The sequence below is a fragment of the Phoenix dactylifera genome, chromosome 1 (genome assembly GCF_009389715.1).
Source record: "Phoenix dactylifera cultivar Barhee BC4 chromosome 1, palm_55x_up_171113_PBpolish2nd_filt_p, whole genome shotgun sequence".
Lineage (NCBI taxonomy): Eukaryota > Viridiplantae > Streptophyta > Magnoliopsida > Arecales > Arecaceae > Phoenix > Phoenix dactylifera.
This window is the reverse complement of record NC_052392.1, coordinates 9,223,853-9,249,466: the sequence shown is the minus strand read 5'-3', so window position 1 is coordinate 9,249,466 and position 25,614 is coordinate 9,223,853. Positions and strand designations below refer to the sequence as shown.

Sequence of the window (25,614 nt, the reverse complement as noted above, 5' to 3'; positions counted from 1 at the left end):
AACTTCACATCATTTGGACCAAACAATACATAGTTACCGGAATCTACTGCATTCGCCACCCAAAAAGAGGTTTTTCTTCATACTTGGGACATGAAACATGATGTTAAGTGTAACAGAATCATCTTCTTTGCCATTGATAATAACAGTGCCTTTCTTCTCGACATGATGGATAGTATTGTCTTTTGTTACAATAGAATCTTTTCTTTCATAGTGACAAAAACTTGAGAACTTTGAGTCATCTCCAGTAAAATAATGGCCACAACCACAATCCATGATCTGGTCATTATCAAAATTGATTGAAGCCATAGAATCAACAGTGGTTGTCTTAGCCATGAAGCACTTTTCCTATTCTTCTTCATTTGAGAATTATCATACTTTTGGGTTTCAACCACATTGCTTTCTTTCAACTTGAAATGACAGTTTCTTCTTATGTGCCCATGGTTACCACATCGATAATACTTAAAGGTCTTCTTGTTACCTTTATTTGAAGAATTAGCAGCATCACTATTCATGCTTGAATTATTCTTCTTTTCTTTGTCTTTAAAAGTCTTCTTTCCAGTGAGCAAAGTTTTTCCTTCTTCAAGCTTTATTAAAACACCAGCCATTTCTTACGCCAAGGATTATTGTGAGGACATGAGGTTCTCAAACTTTTCCAAGGATGGTTGTTGAGCCCATCCTTGGATTAATGTAACATAAGGAATGTATTCTGATATCAAGCCACAAACAATATGACGCTTCAATTGTGCCTCAAAAATTGGTTCCTTCATATCCAAAAGAGAAATTTTTGAACACATATTTTTAATTTTTAGAAAGAATTGGGCAATTAAGAGATCACCTTATGCTGTATTTGCCAACTTATTCTCTAACTTTGCATCTGAGCCCCAACTTTTTTATTGAATAATCTGTCAAGGTTCTACCATATTTCACTTGTAGAGTTACACCATATAATATGATCAAACAACCCATGAGAAATAAATCGCTTCAAAACGAATTCTACCTTGCTGCCTCAGCATTTTTCTGCTTCCATCGCTTGAGAGCTTCAGCATTTTATACAATATTTTCTAGAGTTGTTGTATCAACTCCATCCATAACCCTCCACAAGTCTTCATCGACAAGATAAGACTCCATACATTTTCTCCATACTCTATAATTGGACTGGTTTAGCAATTCCACACTAAGTCCACTAATAAGACAACTCATATCCATCTTAGAGCACCAGCTGATTTTCTTCATCAAAGGATCTTGTCACGTACCAGCTACCACTCTTGTAACTCTGTTATCATGTAAGAAATAATAGTGTAACTAAAGTCACACTAGCCCAAGACCGCCAACCACAATGTGAAGAAAAAAAGCAAGCTACACACAGAGTGAATAATTAATTCGTGCAACTCAATACAAAAATGGAGAACAATCAACTTTTGGTTGTATTCTTAAATAGAACCGATAGAAAGGTATTTTATAGACTTTATGGGGACTTGTAGTATATACATTCATAATAATTACATGTAATGAAGATTGTATGGAAAAATGCGCATACATTATAGAAAGATGTAAAGATTGATAAGTACATAAATGATCTTTGTATGAATCTAGATTAACTATATAATCGGACTATTTCGGAGAACCAACTTTACTGATTTCAACAGGATGTACGTAGAGGAGCTTTCACTCTTAAAGTCTAGCAATCACGAGTTTTTTTTTTTTTTTTTTTAAAGCAAATTCATATAGCTCTAACTTGAGTCCATCCTGCCAATATAGCTACCACTAGTTTGTTTGCCATGCAAGAATCTCAAGCTTTCACCCAGTCTGAGTACGCGAACAAAGGCACCATCAGCCACTTGCCTCAGGACTCTCACGCGGTGGTGGCTCCGGACTCTGGCTGACAGGGGTTGGGCACACAGTCTCAAGCTCCATTGGCGTAGCTCCTTCCTCGTAGGTATGGTTAGAAATACTCATCGGGCTTTGTGGATAGTTGGGATGAGGAGAGGCGGGAGGATCTTTGTTTCCCCTTGTCGATCCATCCTCGAGCGCAGCTCTCTTAAATGTATGTGATGAGAGGTCTCTCTCATCGAAGAGCCTGGCAATGGAGTGAAGCCTCCATCTAAGAGAGCTCTGCGAGGAAATGGTCTTCAAGGCACGTCTGTTCTTGTAGCAGAAGGAGACCAAATAAACGAGGAAGGATACAGTCGAAGCAAATCCAGTGATGAGGAAGAGGCCCCAGAAGCTTTTAAAATCGAGACTGTTGGAAGAGAGGGTGCTGCCTTGGGTTGGGCAGTTGGACTGATCCCCGAACCACCTCCCTTCGATCTCGGTCATCTCATCACCCTCTGTTATGTTCAGGATCGCCCTTGAGAGGTCTGGGACCAACGGTGAGCCTTTTGGGAAGACCTGCGTGAGCATCAGAGAGCAAAAACAATGAGGATATTTTCATCATAAGGCATCACAAGCATGCGTGCTTCATTGCTAGAGAGAGAGAGAGAGGGAGGGAGGGAGGGAGGGAGAGGGAGACCCACAAAGCCAAATCCACCGGTCTGGTAGGTTTGGGCCGGCCATGGTGTAATTATCGCAGTGGTCTTTTGAGGAAGACTTTGAGGTAGGGATCTCATCAACTATTGCCGTCACACCTCCATTTTTGCTTCCTTTTGCCAATGCGTCCGCATATTGTTGGGGGGATTTGTAAGGCCTCAGTTTCGACTGATCAAAGCCCCACTTCAACAGTTGACCTTTCACGAAGGAGTCTTGAAGGTAGCCCACATACTCTCCCCGGTCTTTGAGTTCTTTGTAGTCTGTCACAGTCGGCGTCAACCGTCGCACTGTGAGCATTGAGGTCAGGCTAGCAGTGTAGCTGGACTGCAAAATGAGCACCACAAAGACCCATATGATCACCACAAACCTTGATAGGTTGCTCACCACGTTCTCCCCCTGCACTCCCATGCAAAAAGACGCAAAAATTAGGCGTCGCACCGTTAACATGTTAGTGCTACTAAAATTGTCATAGTCGTCACTTGCTAGAACTGAGAATGGCTGTGCACGGAAAGCATATGCAGTAGGGAAGCTGGGAAACAACATTAGAATAATTCAGTAATGCACGAAAACACTTCTTTTAGTAAGCAAAACTAGAACGTAGAAAGAATTGAGGTTGATAGGACGTAGAGATGAAATTACTATGTTATAATTAAGAAAAGACATATTTAATGTAATAATAAATTGTCCAAGGCTAATTATTGTAGATGTCTCTTCACAATAATCGGGATGGAGGAAAGCACCAATTCAAATGGAATGGATTCAAAATTATGTTACCGGCAGGGATCGGAATTATAAATCCTCCTATATTTCTTTACCTTAAAAAAATTGGAATCTGTTAGAACCAAAAGGTTTTCATTTGTTTCAAAAATTATTACCACGGCCGATGAGAGACAGAGAACAGAGCAACCTATAATTAATGTTCTCAAACACTATAGATCACAAATGTCTCATTGGATATTAAACTAAATAATGGATTTTAAATTTTTAAGGAGGACGCTACAGAGCAAATGAAAACAAAATTATCCATGTTAATTTTAGATGAGGAGGAAGAGTACGAACTGTGAGCAAAGACGAGAGTCGAGAAGGAGAAGTAGAAGACGGTGCCAATCTGGTGGTTCCGTGGGCCTCTGAACTCCTCGTTGATCCGGTGCTCCAAAGCCCATACAACGATACCAGTGAACACAAAGAAGGCACCGCTCGCCAACCACAGATTCGCAGTCAAAGGTTTGAGGAAAATCCAGGCATTCTTGCTGTGCTCATCCTTGATTGAGACCACCATGGTGACGAGCGAGTCTGTGAAAGGCAGCGTGAAGTCCACGTACTGGGATCGATTGCCGTGATCGTCACGTCCCCCACCACGGCATCATACCTCTGCGAAAGGCATTGACCACCACCACTTGCATTAAATGGCCATAAACCATGCATGTTATTATCACTATTATATATATATATATGGTTAAACGCTATGGTCTTATGGACTTTAATACTGTAGGGGTTGGAATATCTGGTGATCCTATTCAATTGGTTGTATGAATTGTTCTACCTAGTTAAGTGTAACTAGAATATGATGCTAGCCTTTTATGTATATTTAGTATCGGGTAAGTGCTTGTCACATTTTATTTGGTATAAAGTGATTTGTGTGACCATTTATCTTCTCCATGATCTGATATATTTTATAGTAGCTACGTCAATAGCTGGAATGATGAAGTTAGTTATACCAATGTAGCTGTGGATCGGTGATAACACACACAACTAATCAGCGAGCTTCTATCTAGTTAGCCTCATATGTAAATGGGGCTTTCTACCCAACCACACCTCACTGCAATAAGCTTATAAAATGATATTAAAAATTAAAGAGAAAGAATCTCCACTTCAAATACGCTGTCGACTCATTTGGTTCGCAGAAAGAATTTTTCTCACTAAAATATTTTTTTTGAAAAAATCGATCTTGGAATATGATGCGCGGGGAAAATTATATAAAATACTTATATCCGTTAATAAAGAAAAAAGACTTTATTAATGGATTTTTTTTTTGCTGAAAATCTATCTATGGATTTTGCTGGCTAAGAGTATTTTGGAAAAAAAAAAACTCTAATTCCCAACCGGAGGAAAGTATCTTTTCATGCCCCTAAAATTTTTCTTTTTCATGAAATATGGAAATCTTATTTCTATAGGATACTATTTCCTATAGAAATGGTACTTTCCAACTTCTAAGAAAACTCCAACGAAATAAAAAAATAGAACTCGTTTGGTTGTAGGAAAAAAGAAAAAAAAGTATAGTCAACAAAAATTTCTCACCAAAAAAAAAAATCAATGATAACTATAATAGAGGGACAGGTGAAATAAAATACAACGCAAACAATTCGGAAATCCTAACTTATATCTTAAAAAGAAAACATCTCTTGGTTATCATTTGAAATACAGAAAAAAAGAGAAGAGCAGGCAAATTTAAGCTTTCCAAAGGATCATATGACCCTCTCTTCAACCAGCAATTAATTGTTACTTCGAAAATGCATTTACTGCCTATACTCATAAACATTAGGCCGCGAGGATAAGTGCACCATTGAGGATAAAAGTATCAGATAGTTCGTTCTTTTTATGTCACTTATGCTCCGGTCACAGTAGAAAACTATACTCTATGCTGCATATACTATATGGTCGTACATATCATTAATTATAGCCACTCATTTCTATAGCAGTGCACTAATGGCATGCTTAATGAATGGGTAATAAAAATGGATGGATCGTAATGGTGCATATATGAGCAGCGGTGTCCTCATCCTAATCCTCAGCAAATAAGCGACTCTAAAAAAAATGAGGCAAAAGGACGAAAAAGCTGTCATCAAGTTGCAGTTATGAAATCTTATTTTAGTGTAAGCCGCCGGTGCCTTCATCCCGATTAGGTTAGAAATCGTAGCTAGGACTTTGAGCATATCTTAATAATTTAAACATAAAAAACTAGGAGCGGGTGCATCCATCATAAGAAAGCATGGTAATATGCATATTTTTCGCTATTTTAAGTTGACCAAATCAAATCAAACCTTAATTATTTTTTCTGTTTAAGAATTTATATGAGGAGTGTATTGATTTCTTTTTCAAGGAAATAAGAATGACATTCATCTGAAACGTGTCACAGCAATTTTTCTGGTCAAGAGGCTAGTTGACTTGGAATTCAGCATGCGGAAGTTGCAAATCAACCTCAATTTTTTCCCCTTTTTGAAAGGTATGCATCTATTTGTTCATCAAGTACCGTCATGAAAATTTATAATAAACTCAGAAAAACAAAATAAAATGTTTTTTGTCAAAAAACATATAACTTTTGAGTATATTCATGTCAGTATATTCCATGAAAACAGCTTACTTACCTAGAGAGAAACACAAAATATCTACAACAAACAATACAAATTATGCATTATTTTCCTAACTCATTGAATCAAAATTTGATGGGAAACATGGAAGAATAATTCACTTGCAGTTAAAAAAAAACATAATATTCATTAGAAACAATGCACTAAAAATACATGTCAATGAGTAACGAGTTAAGAATCTCTCAACATTAGTACCTTGAAGCGGAGTGGTATGGATAAACTAGACAACCAATAGGAGAGGAAAAATATCGACTGGAGAGGGTCTTTTCTGTACACTTCTATTCAACAGACACTTATGCTACGAAAATATTTAAGAAGAAGTCTAATATATTTCTAATGCGCAGCGAGTTCTTGGAAATCCTCGTGTGCAAGTACAGAGGCTTATGGAACCTCCGACTTTTGAGTGCGCATGTTGCCTAAAAGTACAGCAAGGTGATAGACCTAAATATCAATCTTGCGGCAAGGCCTGATCAAGTCAATTTGAATACAGAAGTCAGACAGCCATTAATTGGTCAACCATGCATCTAACCCAAACCCAGTTTACCATTCAATCTATGTTTAGAACTGGTCAGAGTTGTCAAGTTGGTGGGCTAGGTTAATACTTGTTAGTGACTATTGTTCCTACCAGCCCGAACAAAATAACTATTTTAAGAGCTTTCCACATATGTATCCAATCCTTCTTATGTATACTAAACTTTATACAAAAAGAACTGATGACAACTGCATATCACTGAACTCATGAGAAGGGTTAGATGGTGCTAAAGAAAGCAAGAATACCTTATATGCATGCACCCATATCTCATCTCTTCCTGTGGATCTCATTCAACATGCGCTGTCTTAGTGACGGCCCACGAGAAGAGACAGCTAATTGTAGTCCACGACTACGTTGGCATACGGGCAGAACATAATTGCCCAATTAAGCGTGCAGCAAGAGTTGTTTTCTAACAACATAACTTCTGGTATCCTACTGACTAATTGAACCTAATCAGCGATTTCTGATTGTTTCTTAAAAGAGTTTTGGTGGGCAAAATGTAACCTAGGTAGAGATCGAGAGAAGAGGAAGTAATGTTTATATTTTAACTATAGATGTTTCCGCACGTGATGTCAAAATAATACTGGTCCGAGAAGAAAAGTAATAATAAAGGAAATCAACCAACCTCGAGAAAGACTTCTCGGACGAGGGTGTTGTAATCCCCGGCGCTCTTCCCCTCGGGTTCTGGTAGGGCAATACTCGAACGGCAGAGCGTAGGGGAGCTGCCTCACCGCCGCCTCGAATACATCGATCACGTACCCGCTCGCCTTCGTCTCGTTGCTCGCCGATCCCTCTCCACGTTCAAGAACGAACGGAATCCCGGCCCACCGGCCCCGGCACCGCGATCCGTAGCTTCCGCCCGCTCGTCGGCATCTGCCACCCTTTCGGCACCGCCGTGGAGTCCCCCGCCATATCACCGGTCCCAGCCCGCCTCGCGCCGAGTACGGCTCTCGCGCTCCAATTCAATCGTCGCGTCAGCCCGTACCTGGCCGTCCAGAACCCGATCCTCTTCCCCTTCTCCCCGATCACGTTCACTATTTCATACGCCGACACGTTTAGCTCCCCGTTACCAGCCGAAATTTCCCGCCGAGCCCATCGAATTCGGTTTGCGAAATCGCCTGCAGCAGCTTCGGCCGGTCCGGGAGACCCCCAGCTTGGAAAAATCGTCGAACCGTTTCGATGCGACGACTTGGCCGACGGACGACTCTCGGCCGCCATCGCGACGGCCCAGGCCGCGTCGTAGCCCAGAGCCCGAAATTGGTGAGCTCGGCGGCGTCGGCATCGGTACAATTGGGGTCTCCTTCCAGAACTCCCGCCTCCACCGCGCCGGAATTCGTGCAGCGCTCCGGATCGCGGGACGAAAGGCCTAACGCCCAGGACCCCCTGCATGGTGTCCTGCACGACGCCGGATCGAACGAGGAGAAGGCTGGTGAAGCCCTCGGTGCAATCCAGACGTAGCCCTCGGCCATCATGCTGGCGTTCTCGGCGAACCGGAGGAGACGGCGGGCGAAGGGAGTTCATGTACGAGGAAGACGCGGGCTGCTGAGTCATGAGCTTGTAGAGCTCGCGTAGATGCGCTCGTCGGAGGCGGAGGTGGGGAGGGCGCAGCGGTAGGGGACTTGGACGCCGACGGCATCGAGGGCGTCGATGAGAAAGGGGATGAGGGTGTGCCGTAGTCGGACTCCTCGTACACGGGACGACGCGGCGCCACCCGAAGGCCTGGACGAGGCGGCGAGGGCACCGACCTGGGCGCATCGATAGGGGCGGCGCGGATGAAGTAGGGCGTTTGCGAAGGCGCGAGCAAGGGGCTGGTGCGGAGGAGGAGACCACGGGGACGTGGGCCTTGCGAGCTCCGCACGAAGGACGCCTCCACGGACCTCTGGGACCGAGGACAGCGTGCACCTCGTGGTATCATCAGGTCCAGAGCTGCACCAGTCAGCAGTAGCCCGTTAGCCAACGGTCAATGACGGAAAAAGCAAGGAAGGGTATGTAAGTGGGTGGCAAGTGGAGGAGAGATCGGGGTACCGGCGGCGGCGCAGAGACGACGTCGCCGGCAGAGTCGCGGGGAGGAGGATGATGCGGGTGGTGGAGTTGGGCGGGCGGCGTAGAAGTCCGAGAGGGCCATGTTGATGAGTGCGCGACACCATCCCCACCGGAGAGTTCATGTCAAGGACCAGGCCGACTTAAACGCCGCGGGCACTGCTGGCAGCGGCGGTGGAGGAGCATGCAGAATAGTGGTGGTGGTGTGTGGTGGTGGTGGTGGGGCGGAGAAGACGACGAGAAAGAGGTAAGAGGGTAAAGAGGAGATGAAGTAGAGTAGAGTCTCTCATTGGGGGCCAGCGTGATGGTAACGGAAATGGGCAGGAGGGGGGAGAGGGGCTGCGGGGCGGAGATATATCGGGGGCTCGGTCGCGACAGGTGTCTAATTTTTTACCTCAAAGGAAGGAAGTCAGGAGACCGGTGGTGCGAGGAGTAAGAAATCTCTGCGGTTAAAAGAGAAGCTGATCTCGGTGCAGCGCTCTCTAGCAACTTGTGGCGGCCTTTGTTTTTTCTGTTTTGGTTTGTTGGCGTGAATCTCGAGATCGAATGACATCTATTAACTTACTGGCAATTTATTAGATTCGTTTTTTAACCTAGCATGAAAAGAGGGATTTACACGCGCAATCCGCGACTCTGCGAGAGATGTCACTGTCGGCCCCACGTGGTCTGCGGAATTTCGCCGTTTAACAACAAAAAGTGGAACACGGCAGAACGCATGGCGGGGAATTTTTCACCAAGAGTTTCTGGGGAATAATCCTATGCAATATACTTTATAGTTATTATATATAAAAATACTATCTCTATTTATTATAAATATATATTAAAATTTTACGATATTTAGAAATATAGTTACCAAATAATACGTACCTTTTTATAAAAATTTACTTTAAAAATCTTTACTGCAAACAGCCCTGCCAAATGAAACCTAAATGAACTCGCATATCCGATAGGATGCACTTGGTACAATTTTTTAATAATATAATAAATTATAATGAAAATAAAAATTACAGTCCATTTTTATATGAAAAATAATTTTTAATAATTATAAAAAATTTAATTACTAATACTAGCACCAATAATATTGGAGTCCATGCACTCTAGTCATGAACGTCGCCATCAGAAATGTCAGCAAGCATGACTTTTTCTCTATTTTTTATTTTTTTAAATATAATATAATAATACAATAAATATAAAAATAAAATATTTTCGTAGCCAAATTTATATTGCCTATTGAGCAATGAATTTTAGTACTAATTAAGCAGAAACTTTTATCATTAAACTAGTATTCATGTAGCAAATGAAGGATTCTACACCAAAATCTCTAATAAAAATTTATTATAATACCAACATCATTAATATGGTCTCATACATGCATGGGGTATATTTTTTAAACTATTTTAAAATATAATATGACAATTTAATAAAATTGTAGCTCATTATACTAAATACAAGGCTTCAATACATATTAAGTAATAAGGTTTAAGGATGGTCGAGCATGCTAGTACTAAATTTAATATATCGTTTCTTAAATAATGGTTGAGCAAATTAATAATAACATTATTAGTACTGGCGTCCGTATTATGAATGAAGAATTCTATAAGCTGAGGCCCTATTTTAGTATACAATAAAATGGAGAAACCTTCCAAATACGGTTACCTCATCCTATTATGGTGCTCATCAGGCAATCAGCTTTCTTTTCCACTTCTTTAAAGAGCTTTGAAACTTTTTATGGCAACAATTAGTTTTGTCCTAACACTAATTAGTTAACCATGGCATCGCTATGGTTCTTTAATTTGTTTGGAAGGTTAATAGTAGCATCGTTTGACCATATCCCCCTTCATAGAATATTTTATTAATTTGACAGAAATTTAAATTTAAAAATATTATAACTAGTAGGTGGACTGCCAAAATGTCAAAAGAAACTTGCTATAGCTATTTGCCATTGGAGGCTTCTAAATTTGATGGCGATTATAATGATTTACTTGGCCTTTTTCAGGGAGCAGTATTTATCCTAAGAAATGGCATCAGGTAGGATTAGATTGAGAACGGGAAAAATTTTGAAAAGCGCCTATGGTGATGGGCGATCAAAGAGCCTGTAGAGCTCATGGCTGATTAGTTTCAAATCCCAGATAGTGAAGCTAACTAAAGCGTTTCCTATGAAGATATCTTAGCCCTGCTTGCCCATATAAAAATTAAATCACCCTTGATGAAATAACCTGATGTGATACTAAAATATTAACCATCATCTATGACGAGAAGCTACAATATGGGTGACAATTTTGTAGTAAAAAAATAATCTCTGTATGCGAAACCAGAGTCAAGAAAAAAAGTTTCTAGTATCGACGCTTCAAGTACCTCAGGTAAACTAGGAAAACTAGGGATTACCGAAAGAGCGATGAGCGAAAGAGCGGAAGGGTTATCTCTTCCGATGAGGGAATGGATTAATGGCGGGAAAATAGAGAACGGATTATCGTGTGTTAGAGAGCCAGACTTAGGGTTGGAAATAGGAGAAAAGCAGAAGAACAGAGATGAAGGGGTATTTTCATCTCAAGAATAAAGATGGTTAAATATCGCATAATGCTAGACCAGTTATTAAAAGCCAGTCAGCACACAGCCGGACATAGGGTTGGAAATAGGGAAGAGCGGAAGAACCGAAGATGAAGGGGTATTTCGTCTCAAGAATAAGCTAGTTAAATACCGGCATAATGCTAGACCAGTTGTTATAAAACCAATCAGCACACAACCGGACTTAGGGTTGGAAATAAGGAAGAGCAGAAGAACAGAAGATGAAGGGGTATTTTCATCTCAAGAATAAAGCTAGTTAAATATCGTCATAATGCTAGACCAGTTGTTATAAAACTAGTCAGCACACACAGACGTTTCGGAGACGTTGGATTTCAAGTTGCATAAGATGTTCATCTAAAATCTTCTTCCTATTCTATAGGAACAAATAAGATTCCGGAAAGAACACGGAAATTTTATAAATATTACAGTGTTGTTACAAGATTACGCGGATGATGAATAAAAAATGTTATGAAATTAAAGTAAAAGTCCAAATCGAGAGAGACAGATGGAGGAAATTTTAGATTAGCCAAGGGCTGCGAATTCTTTCCCCATAAACGGCGTCAATACGGCAATATTTTCAGTAGATGATTAGAAAGAAAGGAGCGGTAATCTACTCCATATTTGCTTCCTTTAGTCAGCCTCTCCATTTCGACGAATCCTGCAACTTTGAATTGAAAACAAACAGACTTAGGATATGTTCCAAACATGCCTTATCCATTTGAAAAGTTCCACCGATTCTTCAAATTTATAAACTGTTCCAAACTATCCTGGAGGGACAGACGGAATTGCTTGCTGTTGAATATGACCAAATTCTATCGTCCTATTCCAAATGGGGTGTATGAAAAAATTTGGAGTACTTCGAGATATGTAATTCTTAATTATAAGTTATATATTAATGATGGTTTGAGATCAGTGCAGGTGGATGAATAAAAGAGCTCAGAATGCTTTGAAATATGTGTGAGAGTGATCCTTACTATAGGCCATCTAGTAAGGATGCTTTGAGTTCTATGGAGGCAGATAAATGAAGGCTTTGTGTGCTTTGAGATTTGTGTGGTAAGTGATTCTTAACTAAAGGTCATATGTTAAGGTTGCTTCGAGATATGTGTAGGCGGATAAATGATGAGATTTGGAGTGCTTTGAGATTTGTATGTGGGTGATCCTATGCTATATACCATATACAAAAGTGCTTTGAGATCTGAGTAGATAGATAGATGAAGGTGTTCGGAGTGCTTTGAGATTAGTACTGTGGTGATCCTTACAATGAGCCATATACTAAGGATGCTTTGAGATTTGTGTGGTGGGTGATCCTTCACTGTGGATCATACTTAGGATGCTTGAGATGTTTAGACAGGTGAATAAAAATGTTCGGTGTGCTTTGAGATATGTGTAGCAGGTAATTCTTAACTAATGAGTCATAACTAATGATGCTTTAAGATATATGCAGAAGGATGAATGAAGAGGTTCGAAGTGCTTGTGATATAGACAATGTGTCATTGTTCACTATATGCCATAATGCTTTAAGGTCTATACAGGTACATGAGTGAAAGGGTTCGGAGTATTTTGAGATCTACATGGTGGGTGATCCTTAACTATGGACCATATATTATGGATGTTTTCAGATTTGTGCAGTCGGATGAATAAAGGTGTTCAGAGTACTCTAAAATCTATACGGTAGGTATCCTTAACTATAGGTCATATATTAAGGATACTTTAATATCCGTGCAGATAGATGAATAAAGCTATTTGGAGTGCTTTGAGATTTGTACGTTGAGTGGTCCTTAAGTATGGCTATATACTAAGAGGTCTTTCAGATATATGCTAAGACTTTATCTCACAAACAAACTGATATGAAGGGTATTTCGATCGTAATACAATTTTAAAATCGAGGGAGTGTCCTGGGAACAGGCCCAAAGTTGAAAGTGTGTTTCTCTATAACTTTGGTTTTTATTTATGCAGAAAGCAACCTTTGAAGAGGATTGACATCAATTTCACTGAAATTATACCTTGGCACTGACTCCAGTGTCTGTGAAAGCAAACACATAAATTCCTTTCATGCAGAAAGCAACCTTTGAACTCCTTCATGAATTTCGCTGAAATTACACCATGGTTGGAATGTAAAGAGATCTAGATTTAACATGGGTCAAAAGTGGGCCTCGCATTTGAAAAGACTTACCAATGAAATTTATAGGCCCAGGGACTTAAGTGTCTTCCCGAGAGAGCCAACCAGCATCGTATGCTTCACTGCTAAGCCCTTGAACGAGAGGAGAAATTGAATAAAAAGGGGTATGAACCATCACTTGACTTCAGCAGACTGACCGGTCCACGGTCAAACGCATACATGAATCCAATTTGAGCAGTCGAAATCGTATGAAAGGGACGCAGTCTTAATTAATTTCTTCTAGTGCGTCACGTGCGAACCCCATCTCCCTTGGACCGGAAACTAACATCAGCTGAGTGTCTTAAAATATTACCACAAAACCAACCGGTCGGTCTTGTTTTATTCCTTATTGCTAACATGCAACTTCCACAGGAAGGAAATGGACCACATTTTGTAAGAGAGGTCCCATTTGTCAAACCTAAGCCGCAAATTCTAAGCATCACACCTAAGGCTTGAATAGGCCAAGCTAGGCCGGCCACACCCCTACTTGAGCCTAGCTTGAAATTTTTTGAGGCTCTAGCCGAGCTTAGGCCCGAAAATTTTGGAAAACCAAGTCCAGGCCTAGTTCGAACCCGATTGAGCTTAGCCCGAATATACGTTTGGGCCAAAACTGGGCTGGCCTAAACCTGAGCACCCTCCTCCACCACCTTGGATGAACCTCCGGCATCTGCCATCGTTGACCCAGCCTCAAGAACCGGCTGGCCGGCTCCAGCCAAGTACCTAAGCGGCATTGAGATAAAGGCGAAGCAATGGTAGGCTAGGAAGTTCGCACGGCAACACTGCTCAAGGAGGTAGTCACAATGGCAATGCTGACGGTGAGGGGCTTCAACGCCAGCAGAGAGCTTAATGGGGCGGTAGCTAGGCTGGGTCAATCATGATGAAAACGAAGATGAAAGATCGCGAATACGGATGAGCGACCGGCGAATGGCGACCGACGAATACTAGGATGAGGATGAGTAAGGAAGACGATATTGGCGAATAGTGATGAGGGACTGCCAGATGGACTTTGGAGTGGGGTGGAGGTGGAAGATGAGAAGTCGAGAAGTGGAGAGCCTAGGTCCTGATGGAGTTTTGATTTGGGATTGGGATGAGCTCTCAAGATAAGAAAGCCTAGCGAACTAATTTTGAACTTTGACGGACCCATTTTGGAATCGATTAAGCCTAAAATGCCTAATAGGTTGGACTGACCATTTGGAACTAAATTAGGCTAGGTTTGGGCCTAAAATTTTGGCTTCAGTCAAACCTTATTTGGGCTCGAGTCTTGATCGGGTTAATGATATCCCAACCCAGCCCGAAAAAAATAGTTTATATTAAGCCCAAACTAGGCCTGAAATCTTTCGGCCTAACCGTAGCTCAACCCAAAGTCAGCTCGACCAGATGGCTTCAAGTTGGCCCGAGCCCATTTCCAGCCCTAGTCAACCTGACATTGCCACAATTTCAAGCAACCTCCAACTAGTTGAAAAAGCAGGATATCTTTTCGCGTGAAAGAATGACCGTAGATTCACCTTACACAAAATTCAAAGCACTCGAACTCCATCATTCCCGCTGCGCAGATCCAAAGATTAGCACAACCAATGGTGATTTGCATGTATAAGAGAGCCCTTCTTCACACGAACCATGTCGAAAGGTATGACATGAGATGCAACCAGGTGAGATCAAGAGATGGGCTCATCTCATGAAGTAACATAAAAAAATACATCAGCTTCCCAAAGCTTCCCTGAATATTTTCAGTATTTTTGTGAAAGCAATTAAACAAAAGAAATAAGAAATAGAGGACCTCAAATGGGTTAGGACAGAGAGAATGAAGAGTGAAGAAGAGGAGGAGAGTATGCACCTCAATGGCGTGGTCACTTTTTGGGATGAGGAGGATGGCGCACCACTTGAAACAGGGAAGGCAGAAGAGTAGTAGTGACCAAGGAAGAGAGGTCTCATACACGTGGAATACTCTTGATATCGAACAAAGTACATGGGTATATGATGATTAATGGACTAGTATCGCTATATTTATTAAATGGATAAGAGAGAGAAAGCTCAGTCTGTAAAATCGGTATAGATTGAGCCTGTTGTCGATCAAAATCAGCAGACCACCAAATTTCAATAAAATTTAAAAAATAAATTGCTGGAATAAGGGATCACAATCCTCCACTCGAGTGCCATCATTGGGGGATAAGGATGTCGGCGGAAGCTTCCCGAGGTCGGTACGAATGGCTGATGCCATTGGGGGCAAATGCAACCGATGAACGGCCGTCCTGATCTGAGGTTATCTCCTCTCCTCATAACTCTCTATAAATATCTCGATTCCCTTCCACTCGATCCACCACCAAGCTCTTTCCTTCTTCTTCTCTTCTGGTGGCCAGCGTGCCACATTAGCTGAGCCGCGCGTCCGAAATCATCTCTTCCTCTTCTTCAAACTTTTTCCCCTATTTTCATGGACTGAGCGTTGCTGCTCGTGCTTCACCGGATATCGCCACCGTTGGCAGAGGTTCATCATCATCGCCGCTCACCGATGAGCTCCCCTTTCCTCCTCCTCCATTTTCCCTCAACCGAGCTCCTATCCGTCTAGTTTTGACTCAATTGGATCTTCAATCGCCTATTTTCAGACCGTGGTCGTCCCGGGCTGCTACTTTCATCCCTAGTTGTCACCGTTGTTGCCGAGGCCGCCTCCACCATCGGCTCCACCATGCTTAACCTCCGGATCCCTAGCACCCACCTTATGGTCCCTCCTTTCTCTTTTCGTTCTTTCCTCTCTTCTTCTTCCTTCTTCGTTTCTTCTTCTTTTAAATTCTTCCCTTTTCTTCCCATATTCTTCTTATTTATTATTTTTCAAAAAAAGGAAGGCACCCATTTTTTGATTGGCTCCGTAATCTGCCTAGATTTCAACCTCTTCCTGATGGTCGACTCGGACCACACAAACCGGGCCTAGGAAACCAGACTCAAACCGAGTCTTAGACCGAGTATCTCTCTCTTCTCACTCTTACTCTTTCCTAATTGAAGGCTAACATGGTTATTTATTTTGATCAAGCCATCAATTTTAGAGGAGGTCTGGCCTCATGCCAAAGGTTGTGGTTAGTCTTGCTATAAAGAATTTTGGATTTGATCTACTTAGGATGGTAAATTTCCTCCACCTCTGGTGATTTTCTAATTCGTGCTACGTATTTATTTGAAATTCATATTTAATAATTTTGAATGAAAAAAATGTTTAAATAATTGAAAATTGAAAATTTTGGAAATTAGGCATCATTATGAGTATTATGTGACATTAAAAGGATGATTCAAAATTATGGATCAAGCATAAATTATGGATGACTATGAAAATAATGAATTATTTGCATAATTGCAAAACTTGAAATGAGATGATATCCCTATTTGATACTGCATAATGTTTGGAAAGGGATGATTACTCGTGTTTTAACTTTGCATGAATTTCTAAAAGAAAATAAATTTTCTATTTTTGAAAATAATATGTGAAAATTCTGGTTGGTACAGCTTATGTTGTTGAAATAAGTACATTTATGTTTATATGAAAAATTGGTTGTTATGAGCATTATGAAAATCTCTCTGGTTCGACTATGATTCGGGTCTAGCCAACGGGGCTTAGCCAATCGGGGCTGATCGCTGCAGAGAGTCCTTTCGAGCCTAGCCATGCGAGGCTGATCGCTGGCACACGCTGATGGATCTCTTGTTTTATTTTCAAAATTAGTCTTTTGTCTTGTCACGAGGTTAAACATTAGCTGTGTGATTTAGAGCTAGTTTTTTCTTTCGGGCCTAACTAGTTAGGGCTGATTATTGGCAAATGATGATGGATCGCATGTTTTATTTTTAGAACTAGTCTCTTTGCCTTGTCACAAGGTTAAACGTGGCTGTGTGATTTAGAGGTAGCTTTTTCTTTCGGGCCTAGCCAGTTGGGTTGATTATTGACAAATATGATGGATCGCATGTTATATATTCCGGGGCTAGTCTCTTTCGGTCCTTGTCATGGGGCTGATCGTGGACATAGTCATCAAAAATTGAGAGAAAGTTTTTGATAGTTATGCATAGCATATTTTGAAAAAAAATTATGTTGGTAAATGCATCTTACTGATCTTAGAATTGTTAAATTGTTTATATTTTGAAAAAAAAATTATTTTATGCTTGATCCCACTACTAAGCTGTAAGCTCATTGCCCTTTTTCTATTTTTTTTACAAATGTAGTAGAGTAGATGGAGCATGGGGTCGAGCTTTGAGAAGTTTAAGGTTTAGAAGATTTCTGATTAGCTTTCCTTTGAATAAATTTTATTTGTACCTGCCTTTATTACTAGGAATTATTTCTCTTAAATAAATATATTAGATTATTTATTTCTGTCATTGCTTGAGTTTGGAATAACATGTGATGAATAAAAAAGACAGCCTTGCATGTCCTACGAGGTTAACCCTAGAGATGTGCGGCCGACAGTCACGTACTCAGCTCGGCCGTCGGATGGGCGTGATAGTGTCCCTCCAAAATTCAGCAAAATCATAGAAAAATCTCCTCTAAAAAATTCATGGAAAAATTGTTTTTAAAACTCTTGTACTTTATTTCTGTTTTTGTGATGCTGTCTAAAACTCTATACATGAAATAAATCAGACCACAAATCTCTGTTTTCTTCTTGCATTGCATGCTCTACCTTCTATCTTCCTTCCATTCAGGCTCTGCAAGCTTCCATGCATCTTACTGCCAGGTGAAAGTTTCCATAAAAGATTTTAGAAGCTTTTAACTATTTCACAAGATTTGAGGGTGGTATCATGGTTAAGACCAGGCTTTCCTTCGGAAATGGATTACTTTCTTACCTTCCTTGATGTCCTAGGAAACAAGGTCAAGGTTGTGGAGAATTTCGGGGAGCTTTTGACTAATAAGATGCTTCAAGGACCTTTTCTATAAAGGTAATCCCGCATTTATGTGATTACTTATCATTTTGGTCTTGTTCCCTTGACTTAAATCTTTTTTATATGATTTTAGATTCTTCCTTTTTATTCCATGCTGCCAACTACAAATCTTTTTCTTCCTTTTACCTTTCTTTAGAAAAGGTGGGAAGTTTATCTCATAATGATTTTTTCATGATACACGTTTTGCTCTTGAGAGAAGTGTCATTGCTTGAGCACAGGGGTTGTTTGACTAAATAAATTGGGTTGCAAGGGTCTTTTTTTTCTTTCCAAACTTAACTTCAAACCAAAGTCAAGCTGCGTAGGTTGGAAACATCAGTCAATCCTCTGCTACCACTTGATATAAATATTGGTGACATACTCCCTTTACTAAACTAGGCATCCACCTTGAAGCCTAACTGATGTCTCTTTTTAAAGAAAGATATCAGAGCCTATTTGAATATATAGGATTCTTGGATTGGTCCAGTGCAACCAGCAAGACATATAACAGACTACATGTTTGGCTCGACCTGAATTCTTAAAATATCAAAAAAATAGCTTTAGCGTGGAACCAGCCCGAATTACTTCGGAGGAAAAAAATCTCAATAAGTTTTTTTTTTATAAGATTGGACCAACCCACTACAAAGCTATTTCTACATCATTTATCTTGTCTAGCACCCTTATTTTTTTCTCATTTTAAGCAACATGGATCATGGGCTACTCGGAAGCAGACGAGGTGGCCTGACTTTGGAAGAACGCAAGCAATCACCTTAACCATTGCATCATATAAGTTATATTGTAAGCATAAATTAACAAGGAAGGCCAAAAAGAACTTTAATCACTGGTACTGCAAACCAGTCTGTTATTCATTTCAAAGAATCCAAATGCCACCAACATAAATGCCGAGAGAGTTGCTAAAAGATGCCACAGAAAGGGTCACGCTCACGAACATATATGTATGGTTGCATCATGCTAACTCCATGGTCGCAAATGACTGCAGGCTTGGTTATATTTGTTTCCTCCTCCTCTTTCTCTTCAAAGGGTGACACACTAATCAGCTCTGCAAATTTCATTTTCTTCTTAACTTTCATCATTAGCATAACCGCATCAATTCCATCACCGACAACGACGATCCGATCATTCTCATCTCCTTCTAGGGATGCAGATATGACACCTACCAGTAAGCCAAGCTTAAAAGTCGCAACTTTAAAAGGATAACAACAATTATATATATTACGATTTTTTCATGAATATCCTCCTAAATATTGAATTTTGTATGAATACCCTCCTAAATTGATATTTGCATATACACCCTCGTAAAACACTTGTTTTGCTATTCTACTCTTTTTTTATCCTTATTTTTGCATACGTATCCACACTATCTAATATCGTTAAAAAATTAACAGTTTCAAATTAAAATGACTAAAATACTCTTAATGGGTAGATGTGCAAAAAAAATTATAAGATGATCACAATGGAGAAAAAAAAAGTAACTTCAAAATTTTATTTTATTTTAATTAAAATAAATATATTTTTTATTAACGATGTTAGAAAAAATCGTTATATTATGGGCATTTGTGCAAAAACAGTATTTTATGATGATACAAAAATAAATATAAATTTAAGAGGATATTTATGCAAATTTAAATTTTTAGAAGGATATTCATGCAAAAAATCCTATATATTAAGATTTACCAATATTGTATGGGAAACAATGCTAGCAACTTGGCAAGATCTACCAAAGTTAGATAAGAAACCAAATCAAATAGCAAATTAGATGGAAAATTTTAAAGATGAGAGAAAATGAGTAGCCTGAGAAAGTAAGGCGTTGAAGTACTGAGAGAGAAGTTTTCATCCTCCATACCTTATCTCACCCAAGTGTGGTTTGTTATGCGCAGAACTCTTATTCAAAAAGGCTATCCAGAAAAAATTATCAGATTTTCATGACCGAAAACAATAGGTCAGTGAGGACTGAGGAGTACAAAGAATATGAAATGATCATGAAACCTGAATTGTGCTATGAAAGTTGTAGTTGAAAACGTATGAAGTGGAACATCATAAAATCATGTGCCTTATCAATGGTTCATCTAGCGAATATGTCTATAGGCCAGCAAACATCAACTGAGGTTCCAAGTGAGCTGGATAGATCTTTCATCATTCTTTCAAATAACTGGGGGTGCCCCCTAAGGCACCATATATTATCCTAAGATAAAAGGAAGAACAAAGATAAATCTTTTTGAACATAAGGTGTAAGTGTACGTGGTCTACCATGCAATTTAACAGCAGTTTCGAGGGCTTGGGAGCGCTTCTTTGCATCAGCCATGTAGACCCTAATCACCACCTTTTGCTGCAAGGAAAACAATTTATGAAATCAAATCATCAGAATTCCCATGGCACTTGCCCAAGTCTATTGCAGTTGAGAGAACTAATCCTTGCACCAATTTCCCACCTTTCCCATCAAAGTGGAGTAATTAATCTCCCTGGACTTAAAACACATGAGAAACATTATATTGTTTCGTGCTGTGTTCTGTTGAGGCAATGACTTGGGTTGTAAAGACCTGTAATGTCTTCTACACACACACACACACACACACACACACACACAAACACACACATATATATAGAGAGAGAGAGAGGGAGAACTAGGAACACGGGAAGAAACTGGAGCTGGTTTTTTTAGCTAATTAGACCAAAGACTTCGTCGGCCGTAGAAGGTCATTGGTCTTCTTTATTAGTTCTGCTTGCTTGTGATCTTAGATGGCTTGGGTCTCCATAACTTGGACTCCGCTGTGGGTGAAAGAAACGACTAATGGTGGGTATGGCTTGGACGTGGTCTAATTATAGTGCATGGTGGAAAATTGATGTATAACTCTTTCTCCTCTCTACTCCACGATAGTCAGCTTCCATCGACATGACTCTACTTGCCAGTCGTCAAAGTCATCTGATTTGAATTGTCCATTTTTAAACACGTAACTGGTTCCAAATCTTGGTTATGGTCGACCACATTGATCTCATACCATGCACTGTATCAATCTATATCAACATGAGGAAATGAATCATCCAGTTTGGTGGCCCATGCAGAGCATACAGTATGTCCTACACCATATTAGTAGGTGAATAATGCCAATTCACGCTTTGAGATTAATATTGAATTGCATGTACCTACTATGAACAAGGGCATACTGGACCCTACTCAGAATTTTGTTCTCAAAACAGCTATAGATCCAAACTCCATCTTTTTCTATGAGATTGTTAGCGGATGATGAGCATGTTAGTCTCTATTAGATAGCATATAAGCTAATAGCCGAGTCAATCGGATGGCATCTTATGTAGTCAACCATACTGACTCTATATTATGAATTTCTTTGACAAATATTTTTGTTCAATTGTTAAATATGTTAGTTTCTGATTTCCATACATGTGGTTTGATCCGTCCGATTGATCAAAAAAAAAAAAAAAGACTATGAATGAGTACCGAGGTCTAGCTTTGGAAAACAATGAGGTTATTAGGGCTGAGGTCGTGAATCGAATTCCTCATTGCCGGCCAAATGGGCGCAGATGGATTTGAATTATGACCCCCCCGCTCCCTTAATGCGTATAGTGTCCCGCGTATCAGAGCTAAGCTATGTCCTTTTGAGTCAACACCAGTATATTTTTGCTGAGCCAGACTTGGAAGTCGGTCAGAGGTTGAGAGCATTAGAAGAAAAAAAAATCACTGAAACCCTTTAAATGACACTTTTTGTTTAATATATGTTGTGGACTCTTGCACTGAGGAAAAAAGAAAAAAAAGTTATGATGATGCCATTAGCCTGGTTTTAAGAGGGTGCGATATACAAAGTGGTTGTTAAAGAAATTGGGTTATCATAACATCTGATAAATTGATGATGGTAGGCCTTAATTTATTACTTCTTGATTATTAATGTTATTGTGGTGGATTAATTAATAGAATATATAAGATACAAACATCCAGAGATGGCAAAAGGGTCAAGTTTGAATTGGTCCAAATTGAATTTTGTTAATCATTTTCCAAGGATAATTAGCATGAATGTGAAAGACTTGAATCCCACTCATGCAAGGATATTTTTCTAATATTTTTATATTATTTTTGTTTAGGCTCTACATTTACATATTGTGACTTGAATCCCACCCATGCAGATTTCTACATTTACATCTAGAGATGGTCTCTCTTGATTCAGTTCTTATTATAAAGAAAACCACACTAGCCCAAAAGTGGAAGAGTATTTAACAAGATATAAATCACATAAGGGATCTTCATCATTCATGCTTGCTTTAAACACCAGTAAAAATTGAGCTAAATTTGAAAAGAACAACAAGTTCGACTTAAGATTCAAAATAGATTTACACAGCACTGTAAAGCGAGATCTCATAAGCTAAATCTACCCTACTTTTCTACCTTGGTTCATCTCTCTCTCCCCCTCAAGAATAGAAGAGGATCGTATTTCTTGACATTGAATAAATTGAAACATTCCATCTTGCTTCCTGACATGCATATGATATGTGCTTAGGTCTAGCAAGAGTGGTGATATCTAATGCTAATCAACCAATTTAATTTAAAAGCTTACACTGATAGAGAAGGTCAATCATATACAGAGACTTGACTTTTGCCTGTCCTTGTTCGTGCTTGTGAAGGGATTACAATGACTAAGATGAGTCAAGATAAGGGCACAATGTTTGAAATGAGTCAAAAAAATAATAAGTTAATTAAAAAAAATAATTGCTATGAAGAGATTTAGACTTATGACCTCCCACAAATCTAAACTTTGATGCTATATTAAACTAGCTGATCTAAAAAAATTTAAGCTACCTAACCTAACCCACTTGCACTTCTTATAGTAAAGCTGCATATACTATAGAAATGAATTCGGATCCTCCGTGGCTCGTGTTTTGCGCCGCAGAGGAAAGTAAAGAGAGGGAAATTAAAAGGCATTGAAGAAGCCATGAAAAGGTGCTTCCAGCACCACTCATCTGGTTGCAGATTTATCCCAAATCTCCAAAAGAAAATGAATTCCAATGGAACGCCTTGAGCAAGGCCTAACCAGCGTTAAACATCATCTAATGATGATCGTTTGCTTGATACCTCGTCTTATATTATGTAAGCTTTTTTAGATATTATCGAAGACCGGTCCAGTTAGGTGATTACAGAGTTGTAAATATTCTTTAGTATAGTTTATAGCTACAGAAAATCAGTTGCTTGGTATTTAATGACTACCAAACGATCCAGTCCTCATTATAAGGCGGCGAAAAATGGCAGGAAGCTAGAACTAGAGGAGAGAAAAACGCACAAGTTTCAACCAATCACCTGTTGGGAAGCCAATGGAAAGTCTTCAGCTAGTCCTCCCTGGCAATGCCAACCGAACCCAGTAATAAAAATAGAAAGAGACCCGAGTCCTTTTTTGGGGGGTGTGGGGTTAATACTTGAGAGGTACTGGAGGAAGAAGAAGAAAGTGAAATAAGGAGAGAGCAACACTATTGAACATCGTAGGAGTATGATGAATTAAATATTAAAAAAAATTGTTAAAGGAGGTTTCTGCAATCAATAATGATATTCTGAATCTTTCACGAGTAGGAAAGTGAATGACGTCCTTGGCAACTCTGCCACCTGGGCAGGTGCCATTAAAAATATATACGATCCGTGCTTAAATTAAATACCACTGTGTCAATTTTCTTCTACGAGATAACCGGGAATGACGTGATTTTTCGCTTACATGATTTTTCATGGGCTACCAGGCTAGTGACCTCGAATATTGCATATGGGACTCTTAGAAACACCATAACGATGCCTAAAAAATAGTCTATCAAACGAAACTATGAATGTTCACAAACGAAAAGATTACTGTTTAAACTATTTAATTTTTTTAAAAAAAAAGTGAGCACCATGTGGAGAAATTGAATTATGAATAAAACACTGGCAGTTTTGAGTATAAATTATATATATATATATATATATATATATATATATATATATAGAGGATGAGATAAGCCTTCCAGTACTCCATGAAGCTCTCCAACCCGAGTCTTTTTTTTTTTTTTTTTTTTTTGCTAAACCGGGCGATCTATACAACACGTGTACGGATACACCCAATAAAATCGGAAAACAAAACCTCCCGGAGCTCCCGAGGCAGCTCCCCGTCCCCAGCCCAACCCGAGTCTTTAGGGAAAAAAAAAACAAGAAACATCAAACTCCCTTCCATTTTTAGTACATGGATGGAGGCAACAGCAACAGCTTTCTTCATTAATCTCACCAAATGGGGCTTCCTCAGACCCGAAGCCAGCAAGCTCAAGCTATACCAGAGTCGCTTGATGCAGAACCGGAATGAAACCCAGCATGGAGCCTTGATTAAGCGACTTTGTTTTAGAATTCTGGTTTAGTTGAGTCCTTGTTTAGTTCACATTGATTTCCAAATTATGTTTGTTTAGCTCTGAATTTAGGCTTAATTAGGAGTCTATTTTGATTAAAATTTGATTAGGGATTTAGGGTGAGTCGTGGCCATATAAAAGAGTTGTAAAGGGGGAGTCGTCCTTTTTCCTTCATTGTGTTTTTGCTTTCGTGAATGAGCAATAGCAAAAGCTCTATTTTGAGCCCATGATCTCCCCTGTTTCTCTCTGTTTTGGTTGTTTGAATCAGCCGCAGGACAACAGCGGCTTGTTCTTTCCCATGCTTCCCGCACTATTTGGTATCAGAGTGAGGATTCCCTTGATTCGATATAGTGTGGCGAGTGCTCATCCCGATGATGGCGATCAAGGGATGCCGGCCTTGTGGGCGGCCGTTCGCGGTTTGGAAGGAGACGTCCCTGACATCCAACAAGCGCTCCAATGCATGCGGATCGACCTCAATCGGGAACGTTTGCAAGCCCATGAGGATCTCCCTCACGGTCTACCGGTACCGGCGCGGGATCCGCCCCACCGGCATCGACAACAAGTTCTTTCGGAGTCGTCCGACGCAGAAGAAGAGGAAGCGGTCTATAGGGCGTTTGGTGGACCGCGACTGCACCCAGGTGATTATGGCTTCGATGGGGGCGAACGGGCCAGAGAAGCCTTCCAGCGACACTTTCCCGATGGAGGAGCGGCTAACGAAGGCATCGGTGGGCTGCATCCATGGAGGAACAGGCCTGAGGCATTTGACCACGGGCTTCACGTTAGAGGCGCAGCATTTGGTCGGCGAGTCCCTGTTGAAGACGGTGTATACGAGGAAGCCAACGAGTTCGGTGGGCAATGTCCATGGAGGAACCAAAATCATGCAGGCCACAGGCACAATGGACTCGACCGAAGACCTCATGTTGGGTGCATGGCTTTTGATGGCTGGCCCCCTGATGAAGATGTAGTCGTTGACGAAACACAGGAGCCATGTCCACGGATGAATAGGGCCCATGCAGGAGGGAAGAATACAGAACCCATGAGAAATAGGTTCCCTTGGGGCGTTCGTGACAGGGGCTCCCCTGATTTTAGATTAAAGGTGGACCTCCCTGCATTCAACGGTAATCTTCACATTAAGGGATTTTTGGATTGGTTGGCCGAGGTAGAAAAAT

The 25,614-nt window shown here is 40.2% G+C and overlaps 1 pseudogene; it reads right to left on the bottom strand.

Annotated features, from left to right (window-relative positions):
• Positions 1-1,692: 1,692 nt before the first annotated feature.
• On the bottom strand, positions 1,693-20,525 carry LOC103707801 (annotated as a pseudogene).
• Positions 20,526-25,614: the final 5,089 nt, after the last annotated feature.